Below are 7,876 nucleotides of genomic sequence, written 5' to 3' on the forward strand. Positions count from 1 at the left end.
TCAAAAGTGACTGTAAAGACTTATATACTTTTACAAAAAAAAGCTATTTAAAATAAAAGCAGTTGAACTGTGTATTTTTCAAAAAAATGTTTCTTAAGCACCAAATCAATATATACAAATGATTTCTGAAGAATCATGTGACACTGGAGATTGGAGTAATGATGCTAAAAATTCAGGTTTGCAATCACAGGAATAAATTGTATTTGAAATACATTCAAATAGAAAACAGCTATTTTAAGTGGTAATAATATTTCACAGTACTGCAGTTTTTACTGTATTTTTTATTAAAATTCTAGCCTTGCTGAGCATAAGAGACTTCTTTCAAAACATTTATGAACCTGGACCACAAAACCAGTCATAAGGGTCAGTTTTTGGAAATTGAGATGTATACATCATGCGTTAGAATAGGACAATATTTGACCAAGATACAACTATTTGAAAATCTGTAATCTGAGGGTGCAAAAAAATAAAAATACTGAAAATAAAAAAGTTATCCAAATAAAGTTCTTAGCAATGTATATTACTAAACAAAAATTAAGTTTTGATATATTTATGGTACGAAATTTACAAAATATCTTAATGGAACATGAATTTTACTTAGTATCCTAATGATTTCTGGCATAAAAGAAAAATAGATAATTTTGACACATACAATGTATTTTTGGCTGTTGCTACAAATATACCCGTGCTACTTATGACTGATTTCATGGTCCAGGGTCACATTTCAAAAACAAATTTTACCAACCCCAAACTTTTGAAATAGCTGCTTTGATTTTTAACTTAAAATTGTAAAGGTGAAATAAAAAAGTAACAAATGAAACAACAAAATAACAGAGCGATAACTAGTGTTGCCAAGTCTGTGGTTTTCCTGTGGAATTGGGCTAGTTTAACACTGTTGCCACAGGTTGTTTTTGATGTCCGCGGATTGAATCGACCCCAATAACGTGACATTTAGCCCCTGAAATGCAAATTTACCTGGGAACCCCGTCAAAAGAATGTGTATTTCATTCCCCGAAACGCAGTTGGGCGGGTTTTGTTGTAAAAACCTGGCAACCCTGGCTATAACATTCATGCAAACAGCATAGTTTAGATAATTTGGTTTTATAAGAACTTGACTTGAAATGTTTAAGAGTTCACATTGAAATCTCTGACTTGAGCACAGTTTAAAATGTTGAGATCTGTAAAAGAGAAACACATGGGATCTTGGCACAAAAACCTGAGAAGCTGATTACTTAATCATAACCTTATTCTCCATTTACTCCCATTGCTGTCTAAAAGAAGCATCTGAAATCTTGAATCGACCTGAATCTGCTCATGTTCAGACATTTACCAGATGTTTGTACACAAACAGTCTATGCTTTAAATATGCTGTTTTAAATGATAACATTCTTTAAATGGAACACAATGCTTTCTACATCATCACAGATGGTGCACTTTCAGAAAAAAGGTACAAAAGCTGCCACTAGGGCAGTATCTTTTTAAACAGTACTAAAATGTAGCATTTAGGTATGGATATGTACACTTTAGGTACAAGTATGTACCTTTAGGGTACTAAAATGCACCCTTTAGGGATAAATAAGGTACAAATGTGTACCTTTTGAAAGGCTACCGTCCCAATGATAACTTTTGTACCTTTTTTTTTTGAGAGTGTGACATTGCCTCAGCTATTGGGGAATAAAGGTCTCCAGTTATGGCATTATCCTCATAATTAAGCACACTCTTATATCGGGTCAGATAACCGTTTTGAAAGACAACTTACAAAACCGTGCTTGTGTGGCTTGCTGTGGTTCCCTGGCGTCAGGGACAGCATCTGTGATTGACAGGGCCTACTGAGGGCTCAGGAAGGGCTGACAGTGTTCTCCACACCTCTTCCCACAAGTCTTTGAAGCCCAGGAGCTGAGCAGTGTGCCGGAGTTACGGAATGATAAGGGCTTGAATTAAGGTTCAGCATGAGTTTCTGGCAGGGAGAAGGAGAGAGAGAGAGCAAATTAACATAGAAAGGGCTTGTTCAGCATGGCCTCTGCATCCTGAGGAGGTCCCACCGCCTGCTGGCGTTACCACAGCTTTGTGATAAGAGTTACTAAAGCTTCTCTGACCGCTCTTCACATCTCAATGAGCTCATATAATCACTAATATTTCAATTTGTTTTTCTTATTCTTTTTGAAAGCTTGTCACCTATAGACCTCATTGAATAAAGTGCTTCATCGTGATTCATAAGTTGATCAGACCTCTAAACACTGACAGTGTTTTATATAATTTATCCAAAACACACTTACAAACACAAAGCAAACATATTTTCTTATGTAAGACCAATCGTCTAACCTTGTAAGCACTCAAGCCACTTTGGAAATGAAGTACGCAAGCAGTCAGTGACCTCCAGGTTTTCATGCTGTAACCAAACTACACAAATATACAGTAAGAATGGCCTCGTGGCGTTCCTCCAGCAGTACGTTCACACTAAGATGGATGAGACAACAAATAAAACGATGTCTCATTACCAACACCGTTGTTTCTTTTTAGTTAATGTCCTCTGGTGTTACCCTGCAGGCTAGAGATAAGCGTATGGTTGCATTAAATGCTAAAGCATCCCATGAATCTGAGATTACATTAGTAATGTAATCAAATGTATGAAAAATAGGGGTGAGTAAATAAAATACAGCAACATAAAACATTTACATTTATTCATTTAGCGGATGGTTTTGTTCAAAGAGACTTACAAATAAGGAATTAAACAAAGTGATTCATCTTATGAAGGCAAAATTATTAGAGTGCTAAAACAATACTTTTAATATTGTCTGAAAGATTTTTTTTTTTTTTTTTTTAATATAATGGAGTCAACATTAATAAAAATAACTAAACTGAGACTAATATTTTCCTTGAGAAATGTTTTGAAGAAAAATTTGTAAAGAATTTTTTTTTGACTCTAGTAGTCACAAATTTGGAATATTACTTGTGTCACCAAATTTAAAATATGAGGAACAGAATGATAGAGCAAAAAAATGGATGGATGGATAGATGAATAGATGGACAGAGAGAGAGACAGAATGATAGAACAATAAATGGACAGATGGATGGATGGATAAATAGATAGATAGATAGAGAAGCAGAACGATAGAGATGGATGGATGGATGGAGAGACAAAATGATAGAACAATATATGGATGGATGGATGGAACAATAAATGGATGGATGTATGAATAGATAGATAGATAGATAGATAGATAGATAGATAGATAGATAGACAAAATGATAGAACAATAGATGGTTGGATGGATGGATGGATGGATGGATGAATGGATGGATAGACAGAAAGACAGAATGATAGAACAATAAATTCATGGATGGATGGATAAACGGATGGACAGCCAGCTGACTGATCAGACGGATAAACAGATAGATAAATAGAAAGACAGAAAGAAAGAACAACAGATGGATGGATGGATGGATGGATGGATGGATGGATGGATGGATGGATGGCCAGACAGACAAATGGATAAACAGAGGCACAGACTGACTGAACAACAGACAGACAGATGTCAGATGAATGGATGGACAAACAGATAGATAGACAGGCAGACAGATAGACATATAGACAAACCATAGATAGATAGATAGACAGATAGATAGATTTTTTTGATTAACACAGGCTATGAATATATAATATGGTGACATCATGTACTGTACACGTCTCTATGGCTTTGCCTTTTGGATATTCCATAACAAAGCTCACAACAATATTTATTTATGACAAAGCCTTTAGTTCAACAACGTGCAGTTGATAAACTTTTCACCATTCAGTGGTATTACCAAAGAGTCTCACCAGGGAGATATTGAGATGTCCCTCTCATAATGTGCGGGGGTTCAGGTAATTTCCCTGCAGGATTTGTATTCTTCCTCTTTGATGGATAGACAGGCTATCCGGGAGGATTAAGGGGGGGCTCTCCATGATTTCTTTTTCATTTCTTTTTAATGCCAGTAGTCTGTAATCTGTCATCCAACATCCGATTGTTCTGACACACAGAATATAGGGCTATTTCTGTTTTGCTGCTATGTCACAGTGACTTCTTGACTATTATAAATTCGACTGTTTTCCGGTTTGTTGCATGCAAACCGATGCAAAAAAATGCAACGATCTTGTTTACTTGTGAAACACAAACTGTGAATGTGAATAAAATAACTGGAAGAGACAGAACTCTTGTTTTAGTAAATAAACATCATTGTCTGTTATAGCCTATGAGATAAGCAAATTAAAATCAATTAAATAACAGCATTTAGCCATTTTGTCCTATTGCACAATCAGACCTGAATAACTGGAATTTACAGAACCTGTAAAGACTGCAAAATGAGAAATAACTCACATAATGGATTTAAGGATAATGGATTTGCAAGAGCTTTGTTTGAAAAGCTGAATATGAAGCTTTATTTAGAAGAACAGGGATTTAAAGGTGTAGATGCTGTCTGGACCCCTAGACTTCTACCATTGAGCCGCATGTTCATTTTGTCACCAGAGTGATTTAATACGGCAGAAGCTAATCTGGCTCAAGTCAGAACTCTTGACTCTGTGCTGAAAGATTTCAGATGTACTAGACAGATTCAACTGCCTGCAGAACACTTTTCAGAGCGCTATGAAAACTGACACAGCCTCCACTGGGAATCTGTATGGTGGAAATATACAGCAGCAACCAACTTATGATATTACTGTTTATAGGTAAAAGTTTTTTTCTGTGTCAGTTAAACGTGCGACTATAAAACATTCATAGGTTGACTTACCAAAGCGTGTGAAATATTGCACAACCTCTTGTTTGACCAATGGTGTGGGTTTAGCATGCGACTGTTTTTTTCTGTCAACCTCGATTCAGTTACCTATTAAAAAACACACACACACCTGTTAGTGTCATATGACACTAAAAAAGTTTAAGAAAAAATGTTCTGGCACTTGAATTAGCAAGCAAATAATGAAACAGTGTTTAAATAAACAGTTATGTATATATTCTGGGCATTTGCATAACTGAAAAGGATTAAAAACTTTGAAAACATCAGAATCTCTAAAATACAGACTCAACACATAATATCAAGCTTTTCCCAGATTAGAGAAGCTCAGAAGAATTAGGAGTCATAACACGATGAGATGACAAAAATACAGCAATGTCCTTCTCGAGCAACAGGATAAAACCCTGAAGTGCGCATTAAATGTGTAAGACTTTGGAGCAGAGGTTGCTTCACATTGTCTGGGTTGAGCAGGACTACATCGTTTCTAAGATGAACTAGGAAACAAGACTCAACAACATAAATGAAACATACAAACCACCTACTTTAAGATCCAGAGAGATGGAGTCTGGCTAACAATGGTTTCCAGTTTTGGGGAGTTTTTACATTTATGCATTTGACAAATGTGTTCATCTGAAAAGTGCCTCACACTGCGTTTGCAATTTATGCATTCCCTAGGAGTCAAACCCAAGACCTTGGTGTTGCTAGCACCATGCTGTACTATTTCTGAGATACAATTCTATGCAAATTGAAAGCTGAACACACAGCATAGAGTAAAAGAATCCAGCGTATGCAATATTTAGCTTCTAAATTTAGTGTTTTTTGAGATACAGAAGTCTGTGCAAACAATACATTCCTCTCATTTGAATATATTTGCAATATGCAATGACTTTGCCTATGAAAGCCAGACTTTTTTCTTGCAATTCTAATTTTACATCTCACAATTTTTTTCCCTGCCGTTCTAAAAACGTTCTTAAAAATTTAAATTAAGTTGAAGATAAAAAGTCAGTGGGACAAAAAGTCAAGGAAGAAGTTTATATTATAATTTTTCAGAATTGCAAGTTTATATCTCACAATTCTGTTTATATCTCACAATTCTGACTTTTTTTCTTACCATTCTAAAATTGTGAGATATAAACTTGCAGTTCTGCAAAGAAAAGTTTGAAGATAAAATATCAGAATTAGCAGAAACAAGAAACAGAATTGAAAACACAATTTAGAGAAAAAAGTCAGAATTACAAGATGTAAACTCAGAATAGTGAGACAAAAAGTCAGAATTCTGTGTTTATATCTTACAATTCTGACTTTTTTCCTTGCCTGAGAAAAAAAAAAAAAAAAAAAAAGAAACTCAAAATTGAGGAAAAAACTCATCACACATCTTAACTGCACATCTGAACTGAATTGTGGGATATAAACTTAACATTTTAGAATTTGAGATATAAACAGAATTGTAAAATATAAACTTGCAGTTCTGAAAAGAAAATAAGGTTAAAGATAATAAGTCAGAATTACTTTTTTTATTTTTGCTTCTGTGGTGGAAACAAGAAACAGAATTGAAAACTCAGAATTCAGAGAAATAAGTAAGAATTATGAGACGTATACTCGGAATTGTGGGACAGAAAGTCCAAATTCTGAGTTTATATCTTGCAATTATGTGTTATATCTCACAATTCTGCTCTTTCCTTGCCGTTCTAAGAAAAAAAAAAAAACTCAGAATTGCACAATTTGAACTCAGAATTGTGAGATATAAACTTGCAAAAATTAAATTAAGGTTGATAATAAAAAGTCAGAATTACTTTTTTATTTTTGATTCTGTGGCAGAAACAAGAAACAGAATTAAAAAATTAGAATTTAGTAAAAAAAAAAGGTCAGAATTATGAGATGTAAACTCAAATTGTTGTACAAAAATTCAAAATCCTGAGTCTATATCTGGCAATTTCTTTGTTTGTTTTTTTTTGTTCTCTCAGAATTTTGTTTATATCTTGCAATTCTGTATTTATACCTCACAATTCTGACTTTTTTCCCTTGCCGTTCTAATAAAAAAAACTCAGAATTGCAATCTGAACTCAGACTTTTTCAACATTTTATAATTGAGAGATATAAACAGAATTGTGAGATATAAACAGTTCTGAAAAGAAAAGATTAAATTAAGGTTGAAGACAAAAAGTCAGAATTACTTTTTATTTTAATTCTGTGGTGAAAAAACAAGTTAAAAAAACAAATTAAAAACAGAATTCAGAGAAAAAGTCAGAATTCTGAGATTATATCTTGCATTTTTTTTTTTTACAGAATTGCACATTTATATCTCATAATTCTGTGTTTAAATTTCACAGTTTTGACTTTTGCCTTGCCGTTCTAAAAAAGCCCCCCTCAAAATTAGGAAACTCAGAATTACAAAATATAAACTCAAAATTTTAGCATTGCAAGATATAAACTTGCAGTTCTGAAAAGAAAAAAAATGAATTAAGGTTGAAGATAAAAAGTCAGAATTGCTTTTTATTTTTGAATCTGTGTCAGAAACAAGAAAAAGAATTAAAAACATCAGAATTCAGAGAAAAAAAGTCAGAATTAAGGTTTCAACTTGGAATTGTGGAACAAAAAGTCAGAATTCTGAGTTTATATTTCGCAATTCTGATTTTTTTCAAATCAGACTGCAAGTTTATATCTCACAATTCTGTGTTTATATCTGAACTCAGAATTGTGAGATACTTTATTAAGTCAACATTTTAGAATTGTGAGATAGTTCTGTTTATTTCTGATTCTGTGGCAGAAACAAGAAACAGAATTGAAAACTCCAAACAATGTTAGAAAAATGTTAGAATTACGAGATGTAAACTTGGAATTGTGAGACAATAAGTCAGAAGTTTACATCTCAGAATACCGAATCGTAAGATGTAAACTTAACATTGTAAAACTGCGAGATATAAACAGAATTGTGAGATATAAACTCAGAATTGTGGGACAAAAAGTCAGAATGGATTTATAGAAACAAAGTCCAGATTGTGAGATTAAATGTTGCAATTACCTTTTTAATTTTTTTATTCAGTGGGAGAAACCAGCTTCCATACACAATAAAAATAATATGATATCACTGGGCGAGCAACAGATT

This window comes from Labeo rohita, chromosome 24 (assembly GCF_022985175.1).
Source record: "Labeo rohita strain BAU-BD-2019 chromosome 24, IGBB_LRoh.1.0, whole genome shotgun sequence".
NCBI classification, from domain to species: Eukaryota; Metazoa; Chordata; class Actinopteri; order Cypriniformes; family Cyprinidae; genus Labeo; species Labeo rohita.